The 20,199-nt window shown below is 42.6% G+C and overlaps 1 protein-coding gene and 2 non-coding genes across 3 annotated transcripts in view; 2 read left to right on the top strand and 1 right to left on the bottom strand.

The window, feature by feature from the left end:
* Positions 1 to 20,199, top strand: part of LOC126279034 (uncharacterized) — a 587,657-nt gene that overhangs the window by 401,862 nt on the left and 165,596 nt on the right. The gene's annotated exons all lie outside the window — the stretch shown is intronic.
* On the top strand, positions 11,864 to 11,935 carry Trnap-ugg (transfer RNA proline (anticodon UGG)). Its single transcript has one exon. It is a non-coding gene; the product is annotated as a tRNA-Pro (tRNA).
* On the bottom strand, positions 17,756 to 17,838 carry Trnal-uaa (transfer RNA leucine (anticodon UAA)). The gene has a single exon. It is a non-coding gene; the product is annotated as a tRNA-Leu (tRNA).

The following is a 20,199-nucleotide window of genomic DNA, read 5'->3' as shown; positions in this document are numbered from 1 at the left end:
TCGTGTCTTGTCTCCGTAAACCGTTAGGTGCGGCATCGGCACCGCTTCGGGGATTCCGCTTGCGTCTGGAAGGCAACAAATTTACGCGAGCAATAATTGCCTCCAACGATGGTAAATGGAATACGCAAGAAACTGAACTAACTGCGAACTGTGTGAAAGTTGCAGTCCTCTTTGAAGTTCAATTTCGAGCGCGAAATAATTGCACAGTATTGAGATCATGAGACTTCGTCCTTGCTTACACAGATATTCATTTACTTCACGAATATGCATTGGTCTATTAGTAAGCTACTTGAAGTGCCCCATAGTTAAAAATGTTAGTTTTACATTTACGAAAAGTAAAAAACAGCCAATTTTGTTCTAAATTACCGGTGCGGTACATGATTTTACTTTTTCACAGCCTGAAAACTGCCAAGAAAAAGTTATTTAACTTCGAAAACTCCACTATCTTGATATAGTTCCGTCGCTTTCGGCCGTGCTTGTAGCCTCATGCTCCGCAGTGTAATTAAGAACCCAAGAGACTAGTATATAGCAATGCTGTGGTGTTTTAGCACTGATCATGATATCCGCAAAGACAGCGATTCCATGTCCATGTGCAAGTATGTTTTGGATTTGGTTCTCTTTACAGCAGCTGGTGACCGAAATGACTCCTTAAAATGAAAGTGAGAATATCACCTTGCTTCACTGCCATTCCCCGATCTCATTCACTATAGTCAGTGCTCGAGGAGTGTTGCTTATTATCGTTCTGATATTAAACAAAAATTATTGAAACTGTCACTGGAACATTCCTACTGGTTTGTTACTGGTGTAGGACAAACGTTGCTGACTCTAAGGCTTCACAGTCTTCAAGTACATAACGGTCTCAGGAAGAGAGACCCTCAATTACTGTACCCCAGTGTGTTACTGTAGCTAAGCGGTCATTCTGTAATGCCACTGTGTTGTGGCACTCAGAAAACACGCAAAAAAATGAGGAGGAAGTTGTTCGCTACTTAATACCATTCGGCGCATCTTAATAGGACGTGTACTGGAGTACAGCCATCTGATGACGACGAATGATAAAAAATGCTCAGGGCTTTCCTTAACCCACCTCTCCCATAGAGTTGCGTGATAGTTACAGACTGTAGGTTAAAAGTTCCTGCTTGAGACTCACTGTTAGCTTTACATTAATCAAATATTAGTTGTATTGGAAAACGGAAAATATAAATGTTGTGCACAGTTATAAGTAAGGCTTGTTTGTTATGATGATACAGCTAACGTACAACACAATGTAAATACGCAAATAAAATGCTCAGCAAACAGATTCAATAAACCTCAGAGACTTGTTAGCATGCAGTCTCATGTCTGAAGCAGACTGACCTGTTTCTGCCATCGGGAGTCGCTCAGTGATGTGTAAACAACGCTTCTAGGACTAGAGAGCAGTACTACGTACTCGTAGTAGTAACCTCGTCCTCAACCCGAAGGTTGGTTATGAACACCGCAATGCTGCACTAGGAATGACCATGTTGGAGATGGTACGCCATTGGCTTTCTCCGACCACTGAACTATCTTATCTGGCCAGGGAACCTATAGTTCTTTCATACACTCAAATCATTGTCAAAGGTGAAAGAAGCGAATAGTGACAGGAAAAATCCTAGGATCTGCTGGCGAACAATAGAGGATAATTTTACGGATTGAGGAGTCACGGTACATGATGTGAGAGAGAGCGCGTGTAAATGTGGTTGACACGTGTCGAAAGGTACACACTTGAATGCATGTGAGAACAATGAAAGTCCATGGAGATAGACTAATTGTCTGCCTTTGTTATTTCTGGTCTGAACTCTGTCTATTAATTTATGCCGATGGTAAAGTAAACAATTGTGTTAATGAAAAAAAATTATACAGTAGTGTAACAACAACTCTGTGGTAACAGTCTGGAATTCAACCTTTTATGCATCTACTGATTAATTAATAATTTTAATAATTATTACCATGGAAATTTGCTGGCGCCGCACAAGAGGCGCAGCTACAGTGAGTTCGCTCGCGAGCGTGTCTCTCAGCTAATTTACGCACAGCGACGCACACTCCGGACAGCCAGGCACGTGATTTTCGTATACACGAGGAATCTGTAACATATAATAAATTTCTTGCGTCTCCGAGGTATTTCAGGTACCGGTAACGCAGATAGGTAGATACATCAGTTGAAATAAGGAATAATAAGTGACATTGCCTTCATACCATCAGAATTCATATATTTCACGTTATTGGTGTACTAAATAGAAATCCACGTCCTCTTCTATCAGGGACGGAAAAATACAGACATTACAAAATCGATGAAATATCCGATAGGAATTTTGCAAATGTGAAAAATTAATGTTCATGGCATTCTGCATTTTAACCCTTGCCGTAAATTGCTTAGGCGAATGAGTGGATAAAAAATAGAAAAAAGTAAAACATATACGTAGAACGTCAAGTGGATCTGTTGGACAGACTGTAAGCGTATCGTCATATCGCTGGTTTAGTTGTGGAGTATCTTTGCGGGCAGCCGCGTTTGTAGAGTCGAGCGCGGGACACGGAACTGTTATGTTGTGTTGTGGGGTGCTCTGCATGTAAGAAGTATTGTTAATATGGAAGTTGAAGTGTTGCTACAAGTGCTGTTACAGTAAAGTGATGAAATATGGAAGTGATTCAGAGGAAAGTGCGGCAAGATGTAACAAAAAATGAGCAGTGCCGCCAATAACGTATTTGTTTATCCTCTCGTGACGTGTCGCACAGCATCAATCATCCGCCATGTTCGGTCTCCCAGAATGAACTGATGTGAATCAGTAGAAATTAGTTACCACAAAAGAGTGCAGTCAAGTGCCAGTGTCTTGTAGCGAGCGTGAGAACGTGCGTTCGATCCTCGCGTTTCCGCATTATCAACAATCAGCCGCGCCGCGACGGTTACGCGCACACCCGTACAAGTGAGAACTGAAAAAATTAACTTTACGAGCAGTGTTATATTATTACTAGTGTCATGGAGGACTGGTACCGAATATCTGTGTATGCGTGACGAGCGTAAGAACTTTCGTGCGATCAATCGGCTTCCGCATCATCAAGAACCACCCGCGTCGTGTCGGTTACGCGTACGTTCGTGTGAGTGATATTGTGGACTGGTAATCATCCATTAATTGGGATAAACACTTATGGATTAGAATGTAAAAGTGCAACCTGCGATTTTCAGATTCTATCGTCTCGTAATATAGTTGTTCATACCAGACGTAGAGCAGTGTTGTGCTTTAACGTTGAGTGGCTCCCCTAAACCCGCTTGCGTATTTCGATAGATAATTTCAGGCAAGCCAGCAGCAGTATGGAACAGAACAGTACGACCGCCGCGGGAGTATCAGGTACGTGGTGTGGACTGGGCGGTCAGAAGTGACCAAACAGTTTAAGGGTTCCCCCACCCTACCCGCATATACTCCCGGGCGTGTTACAAGACTTACTCAAAGCTCTGAATTTAACTCCATCAACCATCTTAGCAAAAAACGAGAATAGGATGAGTGACGTCTTACTTTCACTTTGGCCCTTTGTGACTTGTTTCTTTACTAGCGGTAACGTCATTTTCTTTTCTTCTTCAGTGTTTGTTCCTAAATTTACTCCCCCTTTCACAGCAAGAGCCATCATTTGATTTGTTTCCGTGTTCTATAAACACAGGGATCATAGTTCTGCAGACAGTGGTGGATCCTAAACTAACCATTTTCACATAATAAACAAATGGTCGGAAATGAATGTCATACGAGTGAGGACCACTGTAAACTGTTTGTTTCAAAACAGGCAGCTCCCTGAGGCATCGATGTTGATGGCACTACTTTAAAAATGGTTTAAAATCGGCTGTGACGTGCCCGCGGTGGAGTCTACCAGTGGTTACGGTTTCTGTTTGTCGAAGACGGAGCATCACTCGTTCCACGATTTTACAGACATACATGGTGCAGCTTCAAGTAATGACGAACATACAACCATCAGCCGAATGAATGTACAGAGAAAAGATCAGTTACAGTAGCATCGTAATTTGAAGACCTTTGTTTCTGGGGATGACTTACGGAAAACCCGTTGTTCAAGACAAGAATGTTCTCGACAGAAGAGACACGGTACAATTTGATGTAACGCCGTTGCTTAGTGTGAAATGAAATTGACCCATAGATATCCTTCACCTGGTATGTGAAACGCATATTTTGAAGGTGTCTTAGTGGATAGCACTGGTGGAACAGCAACAACACCTGTGTCCAGGGTCAAGTGATTTTGGACCTAGAGTTTGTCAGTGGGTTATGCTGCAACAAAATAATTGAGATTGGCGGACGTCACATTGAACAGCTGCTGTGGACTTAAAGTTGTTGCTATAAAATGAACGATATAAATTTACCACCTATTCAAATTTCAACGTAAAGTTCTGGAAAACGCTTCATAAATAACACATTCGTTAACATGTGCTGATACTGAATGAATGAACAAAATAAGAGCATATGGACTATCAGACCAATTGTGTGATTAAATTGAAGAGTTCCTAGATAACAGAACGCAGCATGCCATCCTCAATGAAGAGAAGTCTTCCGAACTAAGAGTGATTTCAGTTGTGCCACAGGACCGTTGCTATTCACAATATACATAAATGACCTTGTGGATGACATCGGGAGGCTTTTTGCGGATGATGCTGAGGTATATCGAGAGGTTGTAACTATGGAAAATTGTACTGAAATGCAGGATCTGCAGCGAATTGACGCATGGTGCAGGGAATGGCAATTGAATCTCAATGTAAACAAGTGTAATGTGCTGTGAATACATAGAAAGAAAGATTTCTTATCATTTAGCTACAATATAGCAGGTCAGCAACCGGAAACAGTTAATTCCAGAAATTATCTGGGAGTACGCATTAGGAGTGATTTAAAATGGAATGATTATGTAAAGTTGATCGTCGGTAAAGCAGATGCCAGACAGATTCATTGGAAGAATCCTAAGGAAATGCAATCCGAAAACAAAGGAAGCAGGTTACAGTACGCTTGTTCGCCCGCTGCTTGAATACTGCTCAGCAGTGTGGGATCCGTACCAGATAGGGTTGATAGAAGAGATACAGAAGATCCAACGAAGAGCAGCGCGCTTCGTTACAGGATCATTTAGTAATCGCGAAAGCGTTACGGAGACGATAGATAAACTCCAGTGGAAGACTCTGCAGGAGAGACGCTCATTAGCTCGGTACGGGCTTTTGTTGAAGTTTCGAGAACATACCTTCACCGAGGTGTCGAGCAGTATATTGCTCCCACCTACGTGTATCTCGCGAAGAGACCATGAGGATAAAATCAGAGAGATTAGAGCCCACACAGAGGCGTACCGACAATCCTTCTTTCCACGAACAATACGAGACTGGAATATAAGGGAGAACCGATAGAAGCACTCAAGGTACCCTCCGCCACACACCGCCAGGTGGCTTTCGGAGTATGGATGTAGATGTACTTCTAAATAAATTGAGGAGGGTTTTAATCGCTATCTTCTGTTATCTACGTACAATATTTTCACGTCAACCTGCACTGTGGTCGCTAAAAACTGTTTAAACTGTTCGACACTGTCTGCCGATATCGGCCGGCACTCCTTCAACCCCACCATCGCACATCTACTAAAACAAGCACAGTGCCCAGCGTGGCTTCCGTAAGTCATCGCTTTGATACAACATTGCCACAGCACAATTTATGTCACCTCTGTCAAAATAATAATGCGGCAATCTCCTCACCACTTCGTGGAAACAGGCCACGAGTTAGGCGACTCAGTCAGCAATCAAACGGCCCCATGAATGTTTCATGGACGCCGCTTCGCCTTCCAGCGTCATCGCTATCTGCGGAAACGAAATGTCACGTGCCTCTTGAGCACACTTTGCACTCCAAGCGCGTGGCTGATGTGCCAGGCCAAATATTTCCTTATACACTGAAGTCATGGGATACTTCCAAATATCGTGTTAGACCTCCTTTTGCCCGGCGAATTGCAGCAATTGGACGCGGCATGGACTCAACAAGTTGTTGGAAGTCCCTTGCAGAAGTTGATTACTTCCCATTATTGTTCGAGGGGCTCATGTCGGGCAATCTGTGTGGGCAAATTATTCGCTGTCCAGAATGTTCTTCAAACCAACTGTGAACAATTGTGGTCCTGTGACACGGCGCATTGTCATCTGTAAAAATTCCATAATTGTCATGAAGTCCATGAATGGCTGCAAATGGTCTCCAAGCATCCGAACATAAACATTTCCAGTCAATGATCGGTTCAGTCGGACCAGAGAACACAGTCCAGTCCATGTAAACACAGTCCACACCACTGTGGAGCCACCACCAGCTTGCACAGCGCCTTGTTGACATCTAGGGTCCATGGCTTCGTGGGGTTTGTGCCACATTCGAACCCGACCGTCAGCTCTTAACAACTAAAATAGAGACTCATTGACTAGGATACGGTTACCCAGTCGTCTAGGGTCCAACCGACATGGTTACCAATCCAGGAGAGGCGATGTCGCGCTGTTAGGCCGGTATTACACTTTCAAATTTCTTTGTCAAAGATTTGATCAAAGATGTAATCGAATATTCCGTCAAATATATTTGACAAAGATCTTTGACGTAGCGCTAGAAGGGGTATTACTCTGTCATCATATTTCTCGTCAAAGTTGAAGCTGGCTGACAACAGCAACTTGTTATTAACCGTGGAAGTTGCATGTACTACAATTGCACTGTGTGCACATGCGGAAGAGAAGCGAGGGAAAAAAAGGAAACATACCTGGGTGAAGCCGTGGGTTTTACGACGACACGATAAAAGCATTCAACAAAACTTGTTATGTGAGCTTACTGTGGAGGACGACAAGTCGTACATCAATTACTTAAGAATGGATGAGAATACATTTCTGTATGTGCTTAATAAAGTGTATCCTCATATCACAAAGCACAATATTCACTTAAGAACCGCTACATCTGCAGAAGGCAGGCTCACTGTAACTCTCCGATTCCTTGCTACGGGAGAGGGTTAGGTTAGGTCTCCAATCATCGTAATCTGTTTTTGTATTCAGCATGCCTCAAGTTGTAAAGCGCCTCATCAGCTTCATACGTCTCTATTAATTTTGTAGTTGTGGCAAACACCATTTGTATTTACCGGCAATGTTTATAAAATCACTACAGACGACAGAATGCAGCGATGCTAGCGCTCCATGTGGTAACATGTCACATTGCGGTTAACAGAAGACAATTTGATCAAATCTATAGCGAGGCCCTAGATTTGATCAAATATTGGACGACATTTGACAAAGTTCCCTGTTACACCATCAAATATCTTTGACAAAGATATTTGACAAAGAAATTTGATAGTGTAATACCGGCCTTAGCAAAGGCACTCGCGTCGGTCGTCTGCTAGCTCTGCCCATTAACGCCATATTTCGCCGTACTATACTAACGGATACGTTCGTCGTACGCCCCACATTGATTTCTACGGTTATTTCATGCAGAGTTGCTTGGTCTATTAGAACTGACAACTGAAAGTAAACGCTGCTGCACTCGGTGGTTTAGTAAAGGCCACCGGCCACTACGTTGTCCATGGGGAAAGGTAATGCCTGAAAATCGGTATTCACGGTACACACTTGGCACTGGATCTCGGAATATTGAATTCCGAAAAAGGTTTCCGAAATGGAATGTTCCATACGTGTAGTTCCAACTACCATTCTGCGTTCAAAGTCTGTTAATTTCCATCTTGCGGCCACAATTACGTCGGAAACAGTTTCACATAAATCTCCTGAGTAGAAACGACAGTTCCACCAACGCAGTGCCCTTTTATACCTTGTATACGCGACACGACCACCATTTGTACATGTGCATGTCGCTATCCCGTGGCTTTTGTCACCTCAGTGTATGTATCTTCACGCAAAGAGCTTTAACTACTCTAACACCAAACCGTCCTAATTATGGAACAAACTGTTTGGGTGTATACGATAAGAACATTTTCTGGGACATATGTTATTACTGGTCCGCATCCGTAGCTGAGAAGTTATTGTCTGCCACGTGAAGACCCAGCTACATGAAACTCCTAAATCGGCATCACGCGGCTGTGAAGAGCCCGTTCAACATCTTCCACCAAGGAAAAATCCACGGCGACACTGGGAATTGCACCTACAGGGTGTTTGAAAAATGACCGGTATATTTGAAACGGCAATACAAATTAAACGAGCAGCGATAGAAATACACCGTTTGTTGCAATATGCTTGGGACAACAGTACATTTTCAGACAGACAAACTTTCGAAATTACAGTTGTCAACAACAGATGGCGCTGCGGTCTGGGAAACTCTATAGTACGATATTTTCCACATATCCACCATGCTTAGCAATAATATGGCGTAGTCTCTGAATGAAATTACCCGAAACCTTTGACAACGTGTCTGGCGGAATGGCTTCACATGCAGATGAGATGTACTGCTTCAGCTGTTCAATAGTTTCTTTATTCTGGCGGTACACCTGGTCTTTCAAGTGTCCCCACAGAAAGAAGTCACAGGGGTTCATGTCTGGCGAATAGGGAGGCCAATCCACGCCGCCTCCTGTATGTTTCGGATAGCCCAAAGCAATCACACGATCATCGAAATATTCATTCAGGAAATTAAAGACGTCGGCCGTGCGATGTGGCCGGGCACCATCTTGCATAAACCACGAGGTGTTCGCAGTGTCGTCTAAGGCAGTTTGTACCGCCACAAATTCACGAAGAGTGTCCAGATAGCGTAATGCAGTAATCGTTTCGGATCTGAAAAATGGGCCAATGATTCCTTTGGAAGAAATGGCGGCCAAGACCAGTACTTTTTGAGGATGCAGGGACGATGGGACTGCAACATGGGGCTTTTCGGTTCCCCATATGCACCAGTTCTGTTTATTGACGAAGCCGTCCAGGTAAAAATAAGCTTCGTCAGTAAACCAAATGTTGCCCACATGCATATCGCCGTCATCAATCCTGTGCACTATATCGTTAGCGAATGTTTCTCGTGCAGCAATGGTAGCGGCACTGAGGGGTTGCCGCATTTGAATTTTGTATGGATAGAGGTGTAAACTCTGGCGCATGGGACGAAACGTGGACGTTGCCGTCATTTGGACTGCAGCTGCAACACGGCGAACAGAAACCCGAGGCCGCTGTTGGATCACCTGCTGCACTAGCTGCGCGTTGCCCTCTGTGGTTGCCGTACGCGGTCGCCCTACCTTTCCAGCACGTTCATCCGTCACGTTCCCAGTCCGTTGAAATTTTTCAAACAGATCCTTTATTGTTTCGCTTTTCGGTCCTTTGGTTACATTAAACCTCCGTTGAAAACTTCGTCTTGTTGCAACAACACTGTGTTCTAGGCAGTGGAATTCCAACACCAGAAAAATCCTCTGTTTAAGGAATAAACCATGTTGTCCACAGCACACTTGCACGTTGTGAACAGCACACGCTTACAGCAGAAAGACGGCGTACAGAATAGCGCACCCACAGACAGCGTTGTCTTCTATATCTTTCACATCACTTGCAGCGCCATCTGTTGTTGAAAATTGTAACTACTGTAATTTCGAAAGTTTGTCCGCCTGAAAATGTACTGTTGTCCCAAGCATATTGCAACAAACGGTGTATTTCTATCGCTGCTCGTTTAGTTTTTATTGCCGTTTCAAATATACCGATCATTTTTGAAACACCCTGTAACAGGAATGTTGTAACCAAACCTTAATAAGTGCGATGATTGTCCACAGTGTAATTCACACTTCATTAAGGTACATCATGTTACTAGGTGCGAAAAACAGCACCATTGGCTTCCAGACTCATAGTTTATACAGAGCACTAAGCTACGCGATTAGGGTTCATGGATCTGGCCAAGAGTAATCGGGCGGCGAACATGAGCTGTTTCAGTGTACTCGATATGATTGAAGTCCGTTGAAACTCGAATTTAGGTCTGTGGCGCCAGGTGGACAATGAGAATACAGATAACTAGACGGTAATTACGTCCTTGGAAAACGCATTTTCTTATTTATTCACCGCGCAAATTGCTGAACATAGCGTTCCAAGTCGTTATTTCTGAAATGGGCAGTAATTGTCTTATGTAGTGTAAACAATGAAAATATGGGGCCGGACGTTATCTGAGCGTGTAAATCACGACTAAGCAAACGTATCCTATATATATATATAAGGGACAAAAGCGATAAATCAGCAGCAGCTGGCAGCTCAGATTTGGATTACAGTATCTGTCATCTCTGTTTCGCATTACACTTTGAACAGCATTCATTTTGTACAATTTCTATAATTGCATCAGTATTTTTCCAGTTCTCTTAATGAAACTCTACAAACTGTATTCTTAATTTTCTCTTAATAAAACCCTTTATACTGGTATTTCTTTCTTTTTTTTCTATTTCAATTAAGAAGAACCGAATGAAAAATATTCAGAGGGAAAAAATGCGAGTGAAGTAAGAACCACATTAGATTTCAGATATTCAACGTTCAGGTCTTCGTTGGTTCCAAGTTTTTTTTTTTTCCATAGCAACTGAAATGATGTTAGCCTCTGAAAATTTCTTGTGTGTTCAAATTAATGACACGTCGCTCGGTATTCACCTGTTTCTCAGGTAGAAACAAGGCAGTGATGCACTTAATAAGACTTCCTTTAGGCATCATATTGTTTCGTAGGTATACTGTACAAGTGTAATACTTGTCCTACCTTTATAGTGTCGGCGTAGGTACACCCACCGTCTCCCCTCCCCCAAAATGCCATCCGTTGCATTCTTTATTTATTTTTACTTTACACGTCTAGTTCCGCAGGACGAAATTGAGGTCATGAGACACGTCAGTACATGAAATTACAACAGAAAAGCACTAATATACAAAATAAAGTGTTTATGAATCGTAAAAAGACAAGCTATAAGTTTAAATAAACGCAATCAACAAAGTAACATAGGAATTAGTTTAATTTTTCAAGGAACTACTCGACAGAGTAGGAGTGACCCATGAGGAAACTCTTCAGTTAGGATTTGAAAGCGCGTGGATCACTGCTAAGATCTTTTAATTCTTGTGGTAGCTTACTGAAGATGGATGCAGCATAATACTGCATGCCATTCTGCACAAGAGTCACGGAAGTGCGATCCAAATGCAGACTGGATTTCTGCCTGGTATTACCTGTGTGAAAGTTGCTAGTTCTTGGGAACATCATGCTGTGAAAGGCCATTCACCCTTTTACGAAATAGAATGCCCATCTATTTACAAAAACAAGTCGATCCATCTCAGATAAATAGTGACAAGACAGAATAACCTGAATACTACGTTAAGGCACCAAAGAGCAGTAGGTTCCCCATGTGTCTGCTCTGCCCCTCTCAAGGGAGAGAATACAGAACAAACCGTATAAATGTCGGCTATCCTCTGCGAGGAAATGCCGCTAGGAACGTAGAAAGAATTCTGAATGTATGCCTCGCTATAAGAAACTTAAGGAGTCTTTATGACACAAATTTTTTTTTTTTTTTCTTATTGGTAAGGAGATGGTGTTCCGAATAGCTTCAACAAGCATTTTCGTGTTTTTGATGAAGAAAACTTACCAGAGACGTATCCTGTGCAGACACTTCCTCTCCTAAAACGACAGATGTAACGCAAATTGGATGACCGGACCGTTGACACATTTTCAGTTCGTTTTGTCTTCTGCCATCCGGCGACTTGGTACTATTTTAAGGTTTTTTGATGCACAAGACTCAAAGGAGCTTGAGTAACAATACAGATTTGACGTGCTCCCGTTCGCTAATGTATAAATATACATTAGTGTTAATGAATTAAGAAGACAAAGAAGAAACAAAAAGAAGAAAGCAACAGAAAGCCAACTCCGTATGACATATATAACTGCGAAAGGATTCTTCGAGTGGCTCAGTGGTCTAGGGGTATGATTCCTGCTTTGGGTGCAGGAGGTCCCGGGTTCAAATCCCGGCTGAGCCCTATATTTTAACTTCATTTGCTTATTCCTGATTGTGTGGTTAATAATGATGGCAATGTTAAATGGAAGATTATTGCGCGTTACTTAGGCTTATAAGAATGCCTCAGCAGGAGAGACTGGAATTCTTTAAGTTATATGAGCCATCTGTACTCTGCAAATCATCGTGAGGTGCATACCAGAGAGTATGTCCCATTGTACCAGTTTTTAGGATTTCTTCTTGTTCCATTCACGTATGGAGTGTGTGAAGAATATAATATGGTTATTGCCACTGATTTCAAATCCAAACCAGTCTTTTCATTACAAATACATAATAGTTGTACGCCACCTTGAGACCAGATCGTGGAAGAACATATTAGTAAATATTTCAGTATTTAATTTGTGGTAGTAATTAATGGTGTAGTGAATTTGCCATTGTAGACGATAAAACATTTGCCTCAGCTGTCATATCCATCTGTACTGCGTTGGCAATTTTTATAATTTAGCTGCCACTATAATAAGAGAAACATATTTTGCTACAAGCATCTGATGTAAATATGGCTCACAGTCATCAATAAAGCATCAGATATAGAAATTAGAGTCGGTAGAGTTCATATGCTATCATTAATTAATAATTTCAAATCCGGCCGCTGTGGCCGAGCGGTTCTAGGGCGTCAGTCCGGAACCACGCGCCTGCACGGTCGCAGGTTCGAATCCTGCCTCGGGCATGGATGTGTGTGATGTCCTTAGGTTAGTTAGGTTTAGCGGACTGATGACCTCAGATGTTAAGTCCCATAGTCTCAGACCTAATAATTTCAGATTTTCTCAATGCTAATTGACATGAACAGTCAGTACCAGATTACTTTCTTTCGTAAAATAAAGAATAGAACAACCTCCATGGTACCTCAGAATGTGCTTACCGCTGTAATATTAAACTGTTATCCAACTGTTCTCTGAAGTACCTGTCCACAAGTCCTATTGTAGAATTCGACTATGGAGCGCGTAACACCTTTCACGGTTAACTAAGGGACGAAACTACTTCAGACTCACCCTCCACCGTAAACTAACACTGATATGGCATTTACCATATAAACATTGCTGTCCGCTGACCGAGCACGTAGGAAATTACTAAATTTACCCTCTGCTGTAGTCCTTCAGAATGTTAATTTTTGGGTTTCTCAGTGGTAATTTTCTTTATAGTATAACATTTCCAAAATATTGTTTCTGTAGAGATGCGACCTTTTAGTTTCCAAATTTTTTCGTTTTTGTCGTTTATTCTTTAATGCAGATACCGAATAAAAAACATGACGTAAATCAGTCGTTAGTCCGAAGGTGTTTCATCAAACATGGTGTGCCCTTCGCGCTATCCGTTCTGAGAACTGGCTTACATATTCAGTTAACGCGGGAAACCATTAGTTACAGGTGGAATCCAAATTAGCATTTTCCGCATGCGCGAAACATTACCCTAGGTGTGAGTACATAGTTTTGTTATCGCTCTTCAGAATACTTGCAGGCGTTTTTGAGTTTTGTTTAAAGCCTCAGAGATAGTTCCTAATGTTACCAAGTTTGCCTTATAAATCCGTTGATATTGTAGCTGCTACGGCCAGCGCGGGTAAAAACCTGTGACACCAGCTGCTGAGGATTCGGCAGTATTTTGCGAATACGGAAGAGCGTACGCTGCGGCGGCAAAGCTTAATGTGAACTATATGGAAATTCAGTCTTAAGTCACAGAGGATACGGTTTAAAGCCTGAAAGATGACTATCTACGCAACAGAAAATCACGTTACACATCACTCTTCGTTTAGAAGCTTAAGAAGAGCTACTGACTTTCGGCAGCTGACATGATGCAAACATAATGCTTGTGTTTCACTGTACGCTATTAACGTTCTCATGAGATTTACGGAAGTTCCTCTGTTGTTCGACCGGTAGGCATGTGCAGTAAACAAATGTCTCATATTTCTCCTGTTTACAGCGGACACAAGATATCTCAGAAGCATTACAGTCATACACATTATTTCGAAACCGCGTAACTGTCTCCCATTACGACGCATAAGTTTGAAATTTGTCCCAAAGGTGTCTGCAACCTTCCTCTCTAATGATGCAAAAGCGGGGCGCTCTGCAACGTCATCCTTGAGTTCGGCGACGACTCAGATGCCGTGGTGTCGACGAATGCAAGAAAAAAAAGGGTCATAGCTCAGAAGCTCGTGTATTGGTGTCAGAACTGCGACACACGGCGTTGAAATCACGCTGTTTTCTTATGTGTGCCCGAGGAAAACGTTTCAGACAGAATGAACACGGAAAAGCTTCATGAGGTGGCATAAAGGACAGCAATGGAAACACCCTCTCCCATGGGACCTTCATTCCCACACACTTCGCGGTCGAGAACGAAATGTCCCAGTGCGATGAGCGACAGAACGAAGTTCTTGACAACGTTCGACAACTGAAAACGCCTCCCCCCCCCCCCCCCCCCCTCCGCCCCGCACGATTCGACCCTGCACTAAGGACACTGTTGGGTTGCAGCCCTCGTTGCATGTGATATGAAGCCTTTTGAATTTAGTGCGACCGCAGTTTTGCGGTGCTATACATGGAGGAATCACTGCGGGCCGTTCAAAACCATTCGACGAAATCTGAAGGACATCCAAAGCAGCATATGGTGTTTATAGTTTTCAGCTCTCCTGCGGCGTAATCATGGAAGGAGTGCACCACTGACATGTGCGTGAACAAAGCGGAAAGGGGTCCCTCTAGAATCTCCCAGTTGGGCAACCCATTTGACACCCCTAAGGTGGGGTTGCTTGCCCTCTGGTGCGAGGAACAGCTCCGCTGAATGGATGTTTAAGACTCTGGCAAGGACATTTTTAACGACCTCGACAAAGTTAGGTGGGTGCCAGCGAGGTTGTCGCCAAATTGGGGGTCTTAGAACGACTCCTTATCGTTTTATTCATGCACATCCCATTGTGGTACTCCTCTGTGATCAAACACCAGGAGGGCGCAAATCAGGAGGGTTGAAATATCATAAATATCCTACGCTGCTTGGATGAAGTTGTAGCCCTACTACGTACTTAGAGTAGCGTTGAATCGTCGGGGGGGGGGGGGGGGGGGGCGGCAATCGAACGTCGTCCTGTTCCTCACTGCACTGCAAACTGTCGTTTTCAACCACAAAAAGTATGGGAATCAACGCCCGAAGATAATTCGTGGTTTCACTGACGCTCTTTGTGCTTCGTGTCGATTCTGAAAGGCGGTGTGCCTGATATATTTTCCTCTGCCACCCACAAGAAAACTGTATGATCCCAACGCTGTGTGTCGCGATTCTGACGTACATCGCAAAGGAAGGCGTCAAAAGAAGGGGTGAAATGTCAAACAGAGGGGGGTGTGATGACCTTGCCATTGTGTGAACGCCCACGATGGCCTTGGGCATAGTAGTTGTGAAATCTGGTGCGAATGTGACATAATTAACCCATCTCACACGAACTTCTGAGCTGTGTCCTTTTTTTTCACATGGGAGACAGTTACAAGGATCCGATAAAAGTGGTAAGGTTTCTTTGCACAGTGTATTTTTTACAGTAGTTTGGACACACAGCGAATCTGTGGAGGTGTTTCACAAAAGAGGAACAATGTGACTGTGGTGTCACTGCCAGACACCACACTTGCTAGGTGGTAGCCTTTAAATCGGCAGCGGTCCGGTAGTATACGTCGGACCCGCGTGTCGCCTCTATCAGTGATTGCAGACCGAGCGCCGCCACACGACAGGTCTAGAGAGACTACCTAGCACTCGCCCAGTTGTACAGCCGACTTTGCTAGCGATAGTTCATTGAATAAATACGCTCTCATTTGCCGAGACGATAGTTAGCATACCCAACAGCTACGTTATTTGCTACGACCCAGCAAGGCGCCATTATCAGTTACTATTGATATTGTAAATCATGTACCGTCAAGACCGACGTTCATCCTTAATGGATTAAAGTTAAGTATTCCATCAGCTATGTCCGTTGTTTCTAAATTCTAATTTCCTTGTCCTGTTCCAGACCTCACGCCAGCCTGCGTGAGCTAAATCGCGTGCCTTTCGGCCTCCTCTAGTAACACAGTGTTGGCTTCCCTGCCAACCACAACAGTGAGACCTTAACTTTTCTCGGCGAATTGAATGTTCAAATAATTTACAGGTTTGCTGCCGGGTGACGTCGTCGACCACCGCCGATATTTCGGCAGGAGCACACCCTGTCATTCTCAACGCACAACTGCAAGGAGGAAGCAGTGTGCAAGGGAATTTAATACCTCGATTCACAGAGGAGAAACAAGGAAGATACCACACACAGAACAAGTAACCGTAAAATCAGCACACAAACAAAGATAACCAACATCAGAAATATCGATAGTGACTATTAATCAACAGGTGAGGTAGCCCTAATTCTGTCCCTCTGTTTTTGATGACTCAAATGGTTCAAATGGCTCTGAGCACTATGGGACTTAACATCTGTGGTCATCAGTCCCCTAGAACTTAGAACTACTTAAACCTAACTAACCTAGAGACATCACACACATCCACGCCCGAGGCAGGATCCGAACCTGCGACCGTACCAGTCGCGCGGTTCCGGACTGAGCGCCTAGAACCGCTAGACCACCGCGGCCGGCTGTTTTTTGATAAGAGACAGAGCAGGATTCCAAGCAGCATTTAGACAAAATCAACCATCTCCGTTTATAAGATTGCTTGACAGTTTGATTTCAACAGCATCCTTAATGACACTATCCCAATAGCTGGACGTGCAAGCCAGAATCTCCATGTTGTTGTATATCATAGGATGACCCGTGTCAATGCAATGTTCTGCAATAGCGGATTTGCTCGGCTGTTGTAAGCGTGTGTGACGCTTATGTTCAGTACACCGGTCTTCCACAGTCCTGATTGTCTGACCAATATACGACATGCCACTACTGCAAGGAATACGATAGACACCAGCCACTTTCAAGGGATTTATCTGAGCTCTTTTTTGACTTGCTGAACTCGGTGCATATTTTTCGGTCGTTCCATACATTTTCAAAGTTTGTGGAAAAGTCTTGTTGGCAGTCTATGGATACACCTATAAAATTTTAATTTTCTTTTTCGAATGTTTGCTGTTGTTTATTATCATTACCATAATCATTATTATTACTTACCAAGTTTAGGGTGGGTTTCACCATCTAGTCCTTGTACAAATCTTCTTCTTGAGGAAATGTAACGTGGAATTGCTTTGGAAGCCTTGGCCCCGACTTTCACGGAAGTTTTTCTTTCCACTAAACCTCGTTTCGTATTGTTACTTTCTGTTCCAATAACACGTCTAGTTCTTATGGAATAATTTTTGATTTTTTTGTTTTAATGCAAAACTTTCTCTGACCTGAAAGATCTCATTGCAGATTTTTGTGTTTCCTTAACATCTTTCTTCTTTGGGTCCATCAGTCTAACATTTAAAATAATGAAGAAACTACCATCATCTCGTAAACTTTCATTTGAGTCTCTCTTCTTCTTTCCCAATCAGAGATCTTCCAATAGTGGTATGCAGCCTCTGGTAAGAGTTTTATAGTTCATCAAAATTCATATAACACTCAAGATTTTAGAAATGTAAGTTATGCAATCTATGTCAATAACCTAACTTGATCGTTTCCCAAGAACGCCATGTTGGTGGTTGAAATTTTTGATTTGTAGATTCAGCTTAGCCTTTATGGTTTGTTACCACTGTGCCCTGCTCACTGTAAAGATTTCATTTCATCCTTAGTCTTCAAGTCACCCGATCTTGACATCTATTACCGTGCCGTGCATAATTTCGTTTCTATTACGCAATTCTTCTTTGAATCTTTTGTCTACTATATTATTAAAATTTTGCCAGGTGTGGGGTTCGAACCCACGCTCCCTCTCGGGAACCAGAACTTAAGTCTGGCGCCTTAACCGCTCGGCCAACCTGGCTGACGTCTAAAACTATTCTTATCTTCGTTGAGATGGGAAAGACCAACTGGGATACATGAATCATTTCTTCACACTGCTACGTCTTCGCCGAACTCTCTTGCGTAACGCAGACGGGAGACGTATAACGCTAAATATAACTATGAATTCATTGTGCTCATTGTATGAGAAATATTTACCTTGGTTCTGACTATAATTTGGGGATGCCGCTGCTCTTGTTGGCGAAACATCAAAAGCTTGTTTAAATATACGTTAAATGAGTAACATGAAACGCATGCCGTCTGACGCTCTATTACTAAGTGGCCATGAAAGCCCCGACGATTTCAATGAGACGACTTAAATTTTGTTGACAATGCTCACAAAGACTAAAGACTGTCAAAAATACAAAATCTTTTAACTGAAATTGATCAACCTTCATAATTTCTTTAGACAAAAAGTTGACATTCCACAAAAACTCTTGCAACTTTTCTCTCTACTCTTGCAACTTTTCTCTCTACGCGTAACGTATTCCAACAAAATATGGGACTACGTAATTCTATGAAAGGAACGGACATAAAAATTGGACGTGTCGTGCTGCCTAATTGGAGGCGCAGTACAGCTCGATGCCAACGGTTTTCGTCCGTCAAGAATATGAAACTTCGCGTACCCACAGCGCCGTTTATACGTCTACTCGCTAAGAGACGAAGGTAACAAGTCAGCAGAAATCATTGCTGTACGAGATATTACAGCTACAACTTCCCTGATTTAGCGCAACTGTTAGTGGCAGAGTGTAATCTGCGGTTTTCCAGTCGCCGTATCGTAGCTCTGCTGAGCAGCAGTAGGCGTTCGAATAAAGGAGACATACTCGATAATGGCGGCAAATTAATAACCTTTATACCGTCTCCAATTAGAGGTAGTGTACGAGATCGCGTAAATGGCATAGTAAATCAGCGTCCCTTGACACTGAGAAGCCTGCAGTTTCCTCGCGCTTAGCGATTTCTCCTCCGCTCACCAACCATGAATTTCCGTAATGAATGTATCTCCTCGATCTGTCCTTGAAGTCTCTCTTCCTGATTTCGCGCTTAGTCAGTACAAATTAGCAAGCGTAACGCTCTCACAACCCTGGGCATGACAGTTTTCTATAACAGTGCAGCATACTGAAGGGAGAAAAATTGCTCCAGGTCCATAATTCACATCCTTTTAAGTACATTAGAATGTTATGGCGTCACAAAAATTCTGCGAAGTATTATCTTATCGGAAACAGAGTGTCAGTAGGAAATAAGTTTGTACTAATTTATCAGTCACCTATTTACGTGTCGTGATCCACATGGTTGCATCTTAGGACTCAAACTTTTTCTCGTGTATATTGATGATCTTTAGAAGATATTGATTTGCTTTTCTCTGCAGATCGTATGAACATTGCGGCTAAAACAAATCAAGCACAAAAGTTTCATATCAGTGTCGTATCAGCTGCAGGGAGCAAAATTCATTCTGGAAATCAAGTATAGTTTTGGATATTTTCATCATCATCGTCATTATCTTAACTTTCAGGGATTATGCGTGGCAATTGTTACGTCTTTGTGAGTCAACCTTATTCATGTATTGTAGTGTCTTCAAAGGGGGATGTAAAATGAACATCAACAAAGGCAAAATGAGGATAATGGAATGCAGTCTAGTTAAATCAGGCTATGCTGAGGGAATTAGATAAGGAAATGAGACGCTTAAAGTAGTAAATGAGTTTTGATATTTAGGGAGCAAAATAATTGATGATGCTCGAGGTAGAGAGGATATAAAATTTAGACTGGCAATGGCAAGAAAAGCGTTTCTGAAGAAGAGAAATTTATTGACATCGAGTATAGATTTAAGTGTCAGGGAGACTTTTCTAAAAGTATTTGAGTGGAGTGTAGCCATGTGTGGATGTTAAACACGGACGATAAATAGTTTAGGCAAGATGAGAATAGGAGCCTTCGAAATGTGGTACTACAGAAGAATGCTGAAGATTAGATGGGTAGATCACAAAAATAATGAGGAGCTACTGAATAGGAGACAAGAGGAATTTGTGGCACAATTTGACTAGAAGAAGAGATCGGTTGGTAGGACGGGTTCTGAGACATCAAGGGATCACCAATTTAGTATTGGAGGGCAGCATGGTGGGTAAAAATCGTAGAGGGAAACAAAGAGATGAATACACTGAGCAGATTCAGAAGGATGAAGGTTGTAGTAGGTACTCAGAGATGAAGAGCTTGCACAGGATAGAGTAGAATGGAGAGCTGCATCAAACCAGTCTAGACTGAAGACCACAACTGAAATAACAGTGTCTTCATAAAATTGTTTTTCCATATAGTATATCTTTCATGTATTATACTGATAAATGGTTTCTAGTGA

The sequence above is a fragment of the Schistocerca gregaria genome, chromosome 1 (assembly GCF_023897955.1).
Source record: "Schistocerca gregaria isolate iqSchGreg1 chromosome 1, iqSchGreg1.2, whole genome shotgun sequence".
In the NCBI taxonomy this organism is placed as follows: Eukaryota; Metazoa; Arthropoda; class Insecta; order Orthoptera; family Acrididae; genus Schistocerca; species Schistocerca gregaria.
This window is presented reverse-complemented; position numbering and strand designations above follow the sequence as displayed.